Source organism: Otolemur garnettii, unplaced genomic scaffold (assembly GCF_000181295.1).
Source record: "Otolemur garnettii isolate 467f Iridium unplaced genomic scaffold, OtoGar3 scaffold00060, whole genome shotgun sequence".
NCBI classification, from domain to species: domain Eukaryota; kingdom Metazoa; phylum Chordata; class Mammalia; order Primates; family Galagidae; genus Otolemur; species Otolemur garnettii.
Window position 1 is genome coordinate 4,721,776 of NW_003852455.1, and position 14,795 is coordinate 4,736,570.

At 41.4% G+C, this 14,795-nt stretch overlaps 1 protein-coding gene across 3 annotated transcripts in view; it reads left to right on the top strand.

The window, feature by feature from the left end:
• FGF12 (fibroblast growth factor 12) overlaps positions 1 to 14,795 on the top strand; it is a 530,610-nt gene that overhangs the window by 324,846 nt on the left and 190,969 nt on the right. The gene's annotated exons all lie outside the window — the stretch shown is intronic.

Here is a 14,795-nt window from a genome sequence, read left to right on the forward strand (position 1 = left end):
AAAAAAAAAAACAAAAAACCGAAGAGATGGTCTTCAGAATTGGAGAAAATATTTGCATGCTATGAATCTGACACAGGGCTAATAACCAGAATCTGTAAAGACTCAAGCAAATAAACAAGAAAAAGCAAATAACCCCATTAAAAACTGGGCAAGAAACGTAAACAGAATCTTTTCTCATGACAATGGATGAATGACTAACAAACACATGAAAAAATGTTCATCATTCCTAATCCTCAGAGAAATGCAAATGAGAATCACTTTGAGATTTCACCTAACCCCAGTGAGAAGGGCCCACATCACAAGGTCCCAAAGCAGCAGATGCTAGTGTGGGTGTAAAGAGAAGGGAACACTCCTGCACTGTTGGTGGGACTGCAAACTAGTACAGCCTTTATGGAAGGAAGTATGGAGAGTCCTCAAAGAGCTAAACATAGACCTTCTATTTGATCCTGCAATCCCATTACTAGGTATTTACCCAAAAGAAAAAACTCACTTTACCATGGGACATTTGCACTTAAATGTTTATAGCAGCTCGATTCACAATTGCAAAGATGTGGAAACAACCAAAGTGCCCATTAACCCATGAATGGTATAAACTGTGGTATATACTATGTCATGGAATACCATTCAGCTATTAGAAAATATGGAGATTTTGTATCTTTTGTAACAGTCTGGGTAGATCTGGGGAACATTCTCCTAAGTGAAGTATCAACAAGAATAGAAAAACAGCACCACATGTATTCAATACTAAGTTGAAACTGGTAGATTAATAACTACAGGTTCACATGAGAGAAAAGCTCAGACTCAAGAAGGAGGGAGGGAGGCTTCTATAAGTTCCCACCCAAGGGGTGCACTGCACGGGTATATGGCACACTTTCTGGGTGCAGGACATAACAACAGCTTGGACTTCACCTTATGTAAACAATGTAACCTAATCATATGTACCTCCATATTAATCTGAAATAATTAAAAAAACATATTATAAGTACCTGTCAGAATAAATGTGGAAAGGGAAGCTACATTACAAATTCAGAAATATGGTTGAATCTGGTCAAGAAAGAATGGAAATGAGGAGATGACTACACTGCTGTAATTTGTAAAAGGGTAGAAGCAATTAAGGAAAATGCCAGTATTTGTTAAAATTGAGTGGTGAGTACAAGGATAATTGAGAGACAGTGAGAATAGTAGGCTGCTTGGTGCGTTCTGGAGCCTCACTGCCTGGGCTCCAGTTCTCACTTGCTGGCATACTTATGAAATGTAGAACTGAACCTTGGGCAGTCACATTACTTCTTTGTTACTTAGCATTGTCATCTATAAAATGAGAAAAAAAAAGCACACTAAATAGTTCTGTTGCAAAGACTGAGTGATTAAATACTATTTATTGAAATCACTTGGTAGTCCCCGGCTCACTGAATAGTCCCTATTGAATGTTATTGGTATCTCTTTGTTATTTGCATGTTTGAAATATTTCATGCTAGAAAGAGAACTCAAAGATATGAAATGGTTAATGGATATGTGAAAATATAACAAATTTGCAAATTGTAATCAAGATAATCTTCACCAAAACATACACTAAAATTATTATTATTATTTTTGAAACAGAGTCTCACTTTGTCACCATTGGTAGAGTGCTGTGGCATCATAGCTCACAGCAACCTCAAACTCCTGTGCTTCAGCAATTCTCTTGCCTTAGCCTCCTAAGTACCTGGGGCTATAGGCGTCTGCCACAACACCCAACTATTTTTAGAGATAAGGTCTCACTCTGGCTCAGGCTGTGGGCTCTGTCTTGAACCTGTGAGCTCAGGCAATCCACCTGCTTCAGCCTCCCAAGTATTGGGATTACAGGTGTGAGCCACTGTGCTCAGCCCTAAACTAAAAATTATTGAGCAGAATTCTTATGTGTACATCAACAAGTTTTTAGAACTTAAATGTCAGAGTTAAAGGAAAAATTTTCATGAGCATTCTAACTTGGTTTCCCACTTCTGACAACAAAGATAACCCACATGTAGAATGACTTATGTGTGAATACATCCTTGCAATGAGCTTCAAATTGATTCTATTCCCTTGTCATTGGGAAAAAACACATAAATTCTGAAATTAAACCAGTTTCTTTATTGGAACAAAGTACAACATTTGAAACATCAAATAAAAAATAGGTTTTTTGTGTATTTTTTGAGTCTACAACACATAGAGAAAATTCAATATATATTTTAATGTTTTGTTGTCCTCCCAAGCAAATATACACTCTTAAATATATGATTTGCTGACATATGATGCCTTTTCTTCATGAGATATGTCATATAAAAGTGGGAAACTTGGCAATTTATTTATTTATTTATTGCAGTTTTTGGCTGGGGCTGGGTTGGAACCCACCACTTCCAGCATATGGGGCTGGCACCCTACTCCTTGAGCCACAGGCGCTGCCCAAACTTAGCAATTATTAAAATAGGTTATGCGTATTAAAGTCCAGCTGGCATCCTCTATAAGGTTTGGGAGAATCATTATTATTAGTAGTAGTAATAGTATTAGCATTTTTTAGACAGAATCTCACTCTGTTGTCCCAGGTTAGAGTGCCTTGGTATATAGCCAACAGCGACCTCAAACTCCTGGGCTGAGTGATCTTCTTGCCTCAGCCTCCTGAGTGGCTGGGACTACAGGCAGCTGCCACAACACCTGGCTAGTTTTTCTGTTTTTAGTAGACACCTGGTTTCTCTTTTTCTCAGGCTGATCTGAGCTCAGGCAACCCACCCGTCTTGGCCTCCCACTTCACTTGGCCAATAGAATCATTATTGATCTGTCTGAACAGATAGATCAATCCCTGCTGCATTGAATCCTGAAGTTTGCTTCTCAGTGTGGGCCACGAAAAAAGACTTTTGGTACACGTATGTCTATCATCACAGTGACCACCCTTTAAATTATTGGCTTGACATATTTGTCTGAAACCTTTGTTTCATATCTTTGTTCATGGATCTTAGCATCTACTTTATGGTCCCTTCCTATCAGTCACAGTGGTAGTGCCTTGGACCTGTGTTTCACTTTGCCTGAGAGCCTCTCAGAGTGAATTTGGGTTATGGCACACAATCCATATTTACATCCTAAGTGTAAATACTATCCACATTTGATCACTTTTCTGTTCTCTTTGGTGTGGTATCAAGCAATAAATTAATTGTATTAATATAGTTTGTACATTTAATAATTTACCTGAAATTTTAACAATCTTCATTGATTTTTTCAGTGAGGAATGAAGTAATCTAGGAGAAAACAGTTTCTTCATTTTACAATTTTAACTTAACCGAAAATAGCTTATAAATATCTACCTTTGTGTCCCTTAAGGTTTTGGAGATCTTGGACTTGAGGCCACTGAACTGTTCTGATACAGGCATTTTATAGATGAAACATGAAGCCCAGAGAGGATAAACCAGTTCACTGAACAAATAGGTTTCCTTTTATATCATGTCGCTAGGTACTATGCTAAGTACTGAGTATACAGTGATAGATCAAGCTAAGATGGTCTGACCCTCATGGATGCTACAGTCCAGAGGGGGAAACAGACATCAAACAATACATAGAAATAGATATCTCCTTACAAAGTAGGGTAAGTGCAGGGAAAGGGAGACGTGTAGCACGTGCTGGAATATATGAGTCTGAATGTGGAGGAAGAGTTAGAAGGGAGGCCCAGGGAAGGCCTCTTTGAAGTGATATTTAAGCTGTGACTTGAATTTTTTTACAGGAAGAGATCAATCCAGGCAGAGGAGAATGCATGTGAAAAATTCCTTAGGTCTGAACAGAAAGAGGGAGGTTGTGCCTAGAGCTTAGTGAGCCAGGCAGAGAGTAAATTAAGATGATGATGAAATGGTAGGCAGGAGCCAGATGGCACAAAGCTCTCCAGGCCATGCTAAGGGTTTGACGTTTTGTTGTAAATGAAATGGGAAGCTATTAAAGGGTTTAAGCTGAAGAGTGGCATGATCCAATTTGTATTGTAAAATATTACCTCAACTGTAGTGTGATTTGGAAGGGAAAAAGGGTAAGAGTGTTAGTGTGGAGGCTGTTGGTGGAATCGAGCCAGGAGCTCTTGATGGCTTAGACAAAAGTGGTGGCAGTGGAAATGTAGAGAAACAAACCATTGGGATCAGACCCCGTATGTCTGGATCCCTCTGGCCCGTGTATCCCATTGTGCCACGCTGCCTGGCTTGAACTTGCCAGGGTTGAGACTGACGGATGTGGTCTTGGAGTTCTAAATTGCTTGTTTGCACAAAATATTATTATCACTTGAACCCACTCTCTAGTTGACTGTGAGAATTGTGTGTGTGTGTGGCATAAAAAAAAAAAGATGACAGACCCAAAAAATCACATTTGAGAACCACAGCATTTTTACCTGTCAGTAATGTAGAGTTGAGGTGTATGAGGGAATTCCTGAGGCTTGCCAACGTGAATAAACAAATCCCCTCTGAAATCCAGGGCAATTTCTGGACAAGTCCAACATTTGTGCAGCTCCTCTCATGTCAGACAACTGTCATGCCTGTGCTCTTCCAAATAATGTGTCCTGTTCATTTATTTCTGGTGCCAAAAGATGTGTCTGTGAAAAAAGAGACTAACTGAGAAGACTTTTCTATGCCAAGTAGGATGCTTTTATTACAGAAGGCTTTCTGTGTGCATAGAAGTGTCTACACTTCCCCCTCTTTTTTTTTTTTTTTTTGTACCAGCAGGCCAAAAGCCATGCTTTCTACTCCAGTTCAGTGTTTTCTGTTTATTTCTGGCCCCTTAATTTATAGATTTGTAGTTTTTGTGGGCTTATCATAGTCAAGGAAAAAGACAAATGTATCAGCACAGTAGACTTCATCAAAAGACAATTGATGGTTAGCAATGATAAGGTATAAAGAACCAAGGGAAGGGCTTCGATCCGGCTCTGGCATTTATTAACTCAGTGATATGGTACCAGTTATGGAATCTCTATAAGCCTCAGCTGTAAGCTATATGATAGAACCCGTCTTAAATTATTTCTGTGAGATTCAGAGAAATAATCCGCATAAAGTACATGGTATGTGTTAAATGCTTGGCATTTGTTATTGGTGAAAGAAACTAAGGAGAATTTGCCCATTTCTCTGCTACCAACCATGGGTCTTTCTTTTCATGTGAATTCTGTATAAAAGTGAAATCTGTCATCTAAGCATGGCTCACTGCCATGTGCGTTCTTTCTGCCTTAGAACAGCCTTCAGAAGTAGGTCCTGGTTATCCCAACAATTAGCACTAGAAGCAAAGTATGCCTGTGCATGAAGAAATGAAATAGCTTTCTGGATACCAGGCAACTAGTTTGAGACCAGGCCAGGATACCTCTGGCATGTGTGAAAAATGGTTTGCTTTTCAGGGGCACAGAACTGAAGGCTCATGCTATACTAAAGAGCTCTGACTCCAGGGATTGGGAGATGTCCCCTGTCCCTGGCATTTTGCTTCTTCATGAACCTTGTGTTTGATCATTCTGAATGGCTTTTCTGGCCTAGAAATCTCAGGATTCTAGGATTATCTTCATATTATTTTACAGTCTCTGTTCTCCAGCAGTTGCTCTTCAGCTCCCTGGAAAGCCGTGTTCCTTACAGGTTCAATTCTCTGGGTGATCATCTGAGAAAGACCAGGAGTTGTGACCCAGTGAGGCTGCCCAGAGTCAAATTCCCTGCAGAGAACAGAGATCCTTAAAGGCCAGAAATTGTTTGCTTCATTGGAATGCCTGCATCAAGCCTTCTTCATCCATACCTTCCATGACATTCTACATTTAAATAGGGCTCTTGTAGGAGGCTAATAATGGATTTGGATTTACAGACTAAGAAGTTGTGCATCCTTCTACAACTGAAAGGTGACGACACATCTTTTATCCTTAAAGGGCCCAAAATTGAGGACCCTAAGCACAATCATTCTACCCTCAGGCTGACCGCTCTTCTCCATCCCTAAGACCAGTGTCTGTCTAATACCTAAGGGCCCTATTATCTGGATTAACTCCCTAACTGGGTCCCATGACCACACCATCACCCCACCCTCATTCCACCTCTTCTGTTGTCCCCAAATTGACTTTCTATAATACTGGCCTCATAATTTTATCCCCTGACTTAAAATCCTTCAGAGATTCCCCATGGCCTAATGCAGTGGTCTCTGAAGTATGTGGGGGCAAGACAGCCCCTTTGGCATATGGGAAGAAACCATTATAACTTCTGGTTTGTGCTTAGCACTGATCTCATTTAAAATTTTCTGCTTCTATCTATGATGTATACATAATTCACAGAGTGGTCTATGCAAGTGACTTATAAATAGTAAATAGACATCCATGGAAACTATAGATTTGAACTATTTTACAGGTAGGAATGCATAACCAAAAATGTTTGGAGATCCTCCATTTAAGGAATAAAGTAAAATTTACTGGTAGCTTTGGGTAAAGGTTCTCAAGGGTTCTGGAGCCTCCTTCCTTTCTGCTGTCACCTCTAGCCACTGAATGCCCACCCTATCCCCCGATCTCTGTCCACACCTTTCTGCTTGCTCAGCCCTGAACATGCTGGACACGGGTGTTCCTCTGTGCCTTCACTGCTGCAAGCAAAATGCTGTCTATTCTAGGCTACATCTAACACCATGCTCCACCTTCAAAGCCTTTCTTAACTGCTTCTTGTCCAGAACCCACTACCCCAGGTAAAACTAGCATCTCCACTCTGATTCCTTGGCATTCTGTTTGTTCCTCTGTGACAGCACTTTTTACATTCACTTCCATAATGATTAGTTGGGTATGTGTCTCCTTGAGGAGGCCGTGGGTGCCTTCAAGGCAGGAATTGCATCTTACTCATCTTTGTACCCAGTACCTACTGCAGGTTTGAAGTCAATAAATGGTATTTGAGTTATTTTGAACTTTTCTGAGCATATTACAGAGGAGAATCTGGGAGGAGGGAGGGGACTAATGTCATGAGGAATAAAATTGGCTAAGTACAAAAATCCCATCCCTCCTGGCATTTCATGTCTTAGCTCTGGGCTTCTGCCCTGCTTCTCCCGTCTTCCCCACCTCAGCCTGCTTTGGTGAAGAGGATACTTCAGAAAAGCCTGTCTTTTCTTTCCCTTTAGCTTTGAGGTAGCATGAAGGTTAAGGATTGTCTGTCTCAAGGTCATTTGATTCCCATTGAAGTGTGAGGCCACTCAGGGCTTTGGAGACTGCAGTTTATGGAGGACGCTGCTGTGCTTGACAGACTGTTCAGTGTGGAGGGGAAAATGGAAAGAAATGCACCCAAGGCTGGAGGCATTGTATTCAATGGCTGTAAACAGCTCTTTCTCCAAACAAGAAGCTCCTCTGAAAGTCACAGGTGACAGTGGAAAATGCCAAATGTAACTTAATTTCTTTCCTTCCTTCAATATGCAAACACTCAGCATCCACCCCGTGCCTGGCACTGTGTTAGGTGCTTGGATAGAGTGATGAATAATTCAAGGTCCCTGCCCTGGAGGAGCTCAGAGTTCAGCAGCAGAGAGAGGTGTGGAAGGAAGCAGCAGTAACAGAGTGTGCAGCTCCCCTAACCGGTGCAGGAAGCAGCTCTGAAGACAGAGTGATTAATTTTGCCTCAGGGCATCAGGGAAGGCCCTGTGGGGGGAAGCTGAACTTGGAAGACTGAGGGGAAGCCCTGGGCAGAGTTAGAAAGTAGGAGTTGCGCATTTCAGGCAGAGGGAACTGCAGAAGCAAGCGTCTAAAACAAGGATTAGCAAATTTACTCTGTAAAGGATTTCTTAGCAAATATTGTATGCCTTTGCAGGGTCCAGGGCCTCTGTTGCAACTACTCATCTCTGTTGTATGAAAGCAGCCGTGGGTAACACGTGAGAGAAGGCGCACAGCCATGTTCCAGTAAAACTTTATTAACAAAATTGGCCTATCATTTGGACTCCTGGCCTAGAAGCATCTTCAAAGAGCCCCTAATCTGATGGTCCCTAATTTTCAAGTATCAGGATGACACTACACGTGTTTCCCTGCACTTGGAGCGCTGTTCTCTTAGATATTTCTAAGGGTTTCCTCCCTGTCTTCATTCAGCCTCTGTGATGTCACCTGCTAACCACTCTCTCCACAGTTGCACATCCATCCATTGTACTATGCAGTCTCAATGTTTATTGTTTTAATTTTCATCACAGCACTATACGAACACTCTAGGATAGATTTTATTATTTGTTTATTTTTTGTCTCCCCTACTAGAATGCAAGCTTCATGTATTTTTCATCTTTTCCCTCTTCCCTCTGCAGTCAGTGATGTTAAGTGGTGGTTTTCAATGGGGACTATTTGCGCTATGGAAATCAGCTTTATGGAATTTTAGTTCTGGGTTTTCTTTCATAGCTTGTGTTGGGGCAGGTGCTGATGTTCTAACATACACCTGATTGTCCCCTGTGCCTAGAAGAATGACCACCACAAAGTCTGGTGCTTAGTAAATATTTTTGTGTGTGTGTGTTTAGAATATAAATGTATAAACTTCATTTTATCTTTTTAGAAAGAGAGAGGAAAGAGAGGATGAAAGAGAAAGAGAAAAGACTGCGTGGCATCCCAAAGAAAGAAAGGAAAAATGCCCACCCAGTATTCTTTTTTTTAATAAAATGTGCCGTTAGTATCTGTTGAGTGAGTAAACAGATATGAACTCACAGGGCCAGAGTCCTCTTGGAATCCTCAGCGCTTCATGGGGAGAGTCATGATTCTCGGGTGGGTAAGTGCGGATGGCGTTCTTGGCACTCATTTGACTGATGGGGAGAAGGAGGACTGGGGGAAGGACTTGGCTGTCTTTACTACACAGAGCAGATTCCTCCAGGCCCCAGTGACACATCTCTGGCCTTACACTTACAGTTCTGCAAGGTGATCCTTTAGGTCTGCTTGCTGCAGTCAGCCAGTGACGGAGGGGCCTCAGGCAGGTATTTTTAATGAATTCCCATGGCTCAGTATGGTTGTCACTTTTGCCTTGTGTTTAAAAGTCCAGACAAATTTTGTCCCTTTTCCTGTGTCTTTCTGTGTCTCATTTCTGATTTTTCTGGGACTTTGATTGGTAGTATGCAGAATGTGCTGTAGCCTATACCCTTTAGCTATGATTGGTCAGAAATGTATTTTTTAATGAACACTTTTTATCCCTAATAGTCTAATTTTTGAAATCTGTAGCAGTTTAATGTCCCAGAAGCACTAGACAAGAATCACATTTAACAACCTTCTCAATCTTAGTCCCTTTAAGTGGATGGTATTAAACTTTAATGCAGAAGAGCCATTTATAAACCCACAGGGACTGATTAAAAAATCCCATCGAACTACTTCACAATCCGTATTTAACATTTACGAAGAATTTTGCATTTTCAGGGTGCTGGTAAACCATCCTTTTCATTCCCTGTCCTAAGTACAAACTCAGGGAACAGAAAAGTGAAAGAAAGCTGTTGGATTTAGGAGGGCCATTCATTGCCAGTTAGGATGTCACAGATTTGGGGGACATCCATGTCTTTCATAGCTGGCCTGTAGTTTTTCTGCTTCTTCCTGATTGCTTATGTTAAGTAACAGAAAACCCACTATTTCCTTAGGGAACCTGGTCTTTGTTTGAACACAATTTCTTTTGTAATCTGCCTCCCTGTAACTTTTACCCACTGGCCCTACTTCTGTCCCTGTGGACACACTCAGAACAGATTGACTGCATCTTTCTTCTGGTGGCTGTCAAGAATGTGGAGATGGTTCCCATCTCCCCACCTCAAGCCATTCTTCATATGGCAGTACTGTACTTAGAACCCTCCTTGTTTGCTTCCTTCCCTCTGGACATGGCCTGGTTTTGCCAGTGCCCTCCATAGAGTGACTGAACAATGCTAGAGGAGGCCAGGGCCAGAGACACTTAAGCTAGACCTGCCTCCTCATGTAGAGCTCTGCAACCTTGGATAAGTGACGTAGCTTCTCTGAATCCCAATAGTCTCATCTGAAAAATGAGAAAAGAGTGCCTTGTACATTCCTTGTTGTGAGCTGTAAATAAAACCATAGTAAAATCATCAGGAGAGTGCCTGGTACAAAGGAGATGGGTTAACAATATGGCTGTTTTTATTCAAAAGTACTATTCATTCTTTAGATATGATCTCCCTAACAAAATCTGCATCACTGTTATGATCTTTTTCATTTTAAATTAGAGGTTACATGGAGGAACTTTCTCTAAATCTGGGCACAAACACTGATTAGGTTGGTCTTAGATGAATACAGTCCAATTTTAGTATCAACAGTTTTATATGTCTGTATATATATATATGCATGTTATGTATACATGTCTGTATATATATGCATGTTATGTATACCTGTATGTAGCATAGTTTTCTATAGCCTTTTCCTTTATCACCCTTGCCCTCCAGTAATTGATGCACAACTAAGTTCTCCTCCCCCTTCTCTCTCTCTGCTCTCCAGCACCCTGCCTTGCATGAGATTGGGATGAGGTCTTGCTGCTCATTCACGTATTAGCTGGGTGACCCTGGAGAAGACACTTTCCCTGTGAGCCTCAGGCTGTTTTCAATATTTAAAGGCAATGAAACAAACATTTGATGCTTTTCATTTCTAAGATTCATTTTCTTTCCCCTAATCTAGTATTCATCTCGAGATGTGTGATCAGGCTGCCAGGCTCTGTCTTTGTTCTGGGTTTCCCTCGTGTTCCTGAGGAATGGTCCCAGCACTATACTCCTAGCCAGCCTGTCTAGTTACTTTCCCTTCAGTTCTAGGGTCCCATCCAGAAATACCACCTTACATTTAGTTATCATGCCCCCTTACGCTCCTCTTGTCTGTGAGATTTTCTTAGACTTTCCTTTTCTTTGATGACCTTGACAGTTTCAAGTATTCATCAAATATTTTGTACAATGTCCTTTGCTTGGGATTTGTCTAGTGCTTTTCTCAGGATTAGACTGAGGTTGTAGGTTTCTCGGAGGAAGATCACAGAGGAAACCAGCCATTCTCATCATCTCGTCTCAAGGGTGCCTACTCTCCGCCTGATTTATGACTGTTGATGTCAACCTTGATCACCTTCCTGGCATAATGCTTTGTTTGTCAGGTCTCTGGCCTGTAGAATTACGGACTCTCTGTTTCCATGCTGTATTGTTTGGAAGGAAGTCATTATGCACAGCCAATGGAATTTATTTCTTCTCCACCTCCCTGGCCAAGGTGGGGATTTCAGTGGCTGTTGTCTTCTCTTCAACAGTTATTCAGAAACCCAGAATTCTTCCATTGTGTTGCTCTGACATCCCCTAAGGCTTTGTCATCTTAATCCAGCCAGCATTAAGGAAAAGAGAATGTGGAGGAGAATGTTTGCTTTTAAAAGCCTTGGCCTGCAAATGGCACACATCACTTTCACTTACATTCCATATGACACTCATTCATCTGCCAAACCTAACTGCAAGGGAGGCTAGGACATATGGTCTAGCTGGGTGCCCAGGAAAAAGAGGAAATGGATTTGAGTGAAATGCTAACAGTATTTGCCACACCACTTTAGAGCACAAAAGGTAATAAACCAAACCCTCCTCCCTGACCATCTAATAACATAGCCATCATTTCAGAAACACCCAGAAACAGGAAGAACATGATCTTAGAATCAAAGACTCACATAAATTGAAAAAAATAGCTTAATAAAAACCTTATTCCAATGATTCTATTTTTATTAACGTCAGTGGTGATCTATGAACCTTTTTTGTGAACAGGCTTTTACTTACCTGTCTGCATTTGAGAACCTCTGCTCTGTATTCTCTCTGTGCCAGACACCGCGTCGCCCCTCTAGTCTACCATGTTTTTCTGTCTGGAGGCCTTTCCTCTTGCCTATGAAGATCCTACTCATTCATCATGTGACCTGTGAGGTGCCTTTGCTCAGCTTCCAGACAGACTAAGTCTCTTGCCTCTTAGCACCATCATGCTGTTCTTCTTCACCCTCTGCAATTCACCAGCTATCCCACACCAATGTTATATACAAATATGTTTCACGTGTTACCCCTGGTGCTCCCTGAGGACAGCACAGCCTTGTTCGTCTCTTACAACCCTAAGCATGGTCTGACAAATATAACATGCATGTTGGTTGCATGTACCCACAATGCTAAATGTGCTATACAGCAGACCTTTTTTTTTTTCTGTCTAAATATATTATAAAAGAGATCCTCCCTTATGATAGCCAGGTCTGCATGGAGGAGGTGATCTCGAGGTGAGCCTGGAATAGTTGGTAGGTCTCGATGGATGGTTAATAGAGGTACAGAAAGTTAGGCAGGTCTTATAGGTGTCTGTGGCCCCTCTTAGGTTCAGGGCTTTACTCAATCGGTGATCAGATCTCCTTTGGGACTTTTGTAGGGCAAGACATTCACTTTCAGAGATCATCAGATAATTAAAACTCAGACTCTGAGCTGGTTCTGGCACTGCTCTCTGTGGTGGAGGTTGGTGAAAGTCTCATGCTCATTATCTGGAACAGGAGTTACTAACCTTAATTCCCAGGGCTCCCACAGGGGGATGGCTTCACCATGGCAAAAGAAGTGTTTAATTACAGGAGCATGAAGAAAACAAACAATCATTTGCAGGCTTTAATGACCAAGCTGCCATGCCTCTCAGTGCTAACAAAAACATAACTTCTTAAAGTGACCTTATCAAGTTTATTAGAAATAAAATATGAATTATAAGACCGTGTCCCTCTCCTTTCTCTGTCATTTTCTATTGCCTACTTTTAGCCCACTATTTACTCCAGTAGCATTCCAAGCTCAATTAATATTTACGGAATCCAGGAGGCCGAGTCTCTTCTCAGAATGCTCCCTTACCTCACTTACACTGTTTCCTGGATTTTCAAAACAGAAATCTTAGACCTTAAGTAGAACTTATGTTATCATGGGGTCTTCTGATTCATGCTATCCCATTCTTATTCACTTAAAATTCTCAATGATTACAGTGAAGGTAGGATTTTTTTTTTTTTTTTTTTTGAGACAGAGTCTTGCTATGTCACTCTTGGTAGAGTACATGGCGTCACAGCTCACAGCAACCTCAGACTCTTGGGCTCAAGCAGTTCTCTTGCCTCAGCCTCTCAAGTAGCTGGGACTACATGTGCCTGCCACAACACCTGGCTATTTTTGGTTGTAGTTGTTATTGTTGTTTGGCAGTCCTTGGCTGAGTTTGAACCTGCCAGCCCTGATGTATGTGGCTGGCACCCTAGTTGCTGAGTTACAGAATTATTTTATCTTATTATACAAATACAAAAACCTAGACTCAGAAGTTAGACTTGTCCAGGACCCGACAGCATAAGGGTTCAAACCTGAGTCTTCTGACTCTAAATCTAGAGCTGAGAGTGGCACGTGAGAGGCTGCCTGTCTGCCAGGGCGCCGCCCAGCAGAGGCACACAGCACACTGGTTGTGGTGAGGTTAGCAAGCAGTGTGTTTCTCTGATGTGTCCCTAGCACGTAAGACTGGGTGCATCTGTAGAGGAAACGCACCAAGGATGAATGCTTTCTTCTATTTCCACCCCCACGCAGGGCAGAGGGCTCTAACATGCTTAAAATGAATAGAGACCCCTAGGAGGGACCTGAAGATCTTTTATTTAATTTAACTTTCAGATGTTATTGACAAGAAAATTGAGTCCTGCAAATTAAACAAATCGAATGCATTTAATTTAGGAAGATGATACAAAGCTGTTAATCAGGACGCCTGATTTCCAGTTCAGTTCTTTATTCATTACTCTGCTTCCTCACTTCCAGTTTTCTTGGCATCTCTTTTGCTGCTTAGGACTACATGGAAGAAGACGTGTTGAGCGAGGCATTGCCCTATATTCTCAAATATGCGTGATGAACTCACATGTACAAAAGTCCAACCACGTCACAGGGAGCAGGCCTGTTCCCACAGAAGGAAGCACATCAAGTGCTCAACTGTAATGGAAAGTTGTTAGAGACCTAAATGTCAAGGATGTGTTCACTTTCACACACAGTGCCCAGCATATTGCCTGGCAAAAAAAAAAAAAAAAGATATTCTTAGGAAATATTGATTTGAATAAATGGATGAGGAATGACGTGATTGTGCTTCTAAGGATGCCATGTTGCTACTTCAGCAATCATAATTTCCCTCTTTGCTTCAATTTTTGCCAACAGAAGCAGCATTTTTTTTCTATTTCTCCTCATTTTAATGAAATAATTAGGTCTATCAATGCACCAAATAGTTAATTTTTGCTCAATAATAGCAACAAAAATGGTAATATGGTGGAAACTGAACTGTGGCTGACAGCCCCCACCACAAGGAGAAAGCTTTAAATGTTTTAGCTGATGTACAAATATTCAAAGGTGGCATACACGGGTTAGTTGGATGGTGCTCAGGAATAGAGAGTTTTTAAAAGTTGAGGTCTACTTCTAGTTTGAAATAGAGAAATATGTATAAATTGGTGTTTGCCCTTCCTTATTTACATTTTTGTGCTGGAGAAATGGTCTTTGTAGCGCTGGGGCTCCCCTCTGGTGAAGGCCAAATCTGCATCTTCACACATCTGCCAGAGACATCTCGTGGCAATGGAGGCTTTGCTATTCCCTGTGGTTCTCATGCAAACTATTTTTTGTGGTTGGACTGGATCAGAATTTTATTTTATTTTATTTTACTTTATCTCATTTTATATTATTTATTTATTTTCTGAGACATAATCTCACTTTGTCACTCTCTGTAGAGTGCGGTATCATCATAGCTCACAGCAACCTCAAACTCTTGGGCTCAAGTGATTTACTTGTCTCAGCCTCCCAAATAGCTGGGAATACAGGCCCCTGCCACAGCACCCAGCTGTTTTCAGAGACAGAGTCTCACTGTTGCTCAGACTGGT